The sequence below is a fragment of the Olea europaea genome, unplaced genomic scaffold (assembly GCF_002742605.1).
Source record: "Olea europaea var. sylvestris unplaced genomic scaffold, O_europaea_v1 scaffold439, whole genome shotgun sequence".
Lineage (NCBI taxonomy): Eukaryota > Viridiplantae > Streptophyta > Magnoliopsida > Lamiales > Oleaceae > Olea > Olea europaea.
In genome coordinates this window covers 18931-20033 of record NW_019262696.1, presented here as the reverse complement: position 1 = coordinate 20033, position 1103 = coordinate 18931, and positions in this window count along the sequence as shown.

Below are 1103 nucleotides of genomic sequence, written 5' to 3'. Positions count from 1 at the left end.
GAAATTTATGTGTGTGAAATATATCAAGATCTACCAATATGTTCAGTTAATTATCATGTAAGCTTGTTAATTATAATTTGATTTGGGGTGATTTAATTGGCTTAAAAATTGGGATCCAATCACCTTAGGAACCTTAGAAAGCGAAGATTACGTGCTTCCCTTGTTCTTCTGTTCTAAAGGTTTGAATTACGTGAAAGACTTTGTTGATTCTAAATAGACAATTGACTTCCAAATTTGGCAGCCAAACATTACAAAGAAGCTCATGACATGCCAAAATGATATTCAAACGTCCAGACAGATATGGCGGGTAGATGTTAGAAAATGATAGTCAAGGAATTTTGATGATGAATATTAAGAAGATTTGTCAAACTTGAATGGTAATTTTATTAGGGATTTGAATTTATTTTTGTATATCACGTTCTCGTGTGATATACTTACATCGAGGGTTGGTTTTCATGTTAGTGGAAACACATTTTCTACAATCATACTACATAACCATAGTTAGTGACAGAATTTCATTTTTCAGACAACACTTAACAGATTCTCATTGAAAATTGAAAAAATAACATAAAAACACTCAATCATGGACGGACACATCAGTATTTTTTTTTCCCTACTTATATTCCCTATTCGTCCTGCATTATGCTTCTGCAATGATCTAACTTATCGGGTAGTATATGCTCCTTTGTAACAGTGCTCCTTTCTTATACTATTTGGTTTCCAACTGTATTACGATATAATTATTTGTATATTTTTGGTTAAGCATGGTAATTATATTTCTTGAATATGATATAATCGTTAGACATTTGATTCACCAAAACAGAAGTTTAAATCTATTGGATTTTTTTCGTCTTTTTATTTTTATTTTTTTATTAAAATGAAATTTATTTATTTTTTGAATCTTTCTTAAAATTCATACCATACACGTGTCAATGTAACCTTACAATGAGAGTGATTCTAGTTTAGTCCGAACGATTAATTCATAGTTGGTTCACTTTGACGATTGTCCATTATACCATGATTGGTTCATTTTTTTCTTTTTCACTTTGTTCGAGACCTATTTCATCTTCACTCATCATGCGTATGGACATGAGAACTTTGAC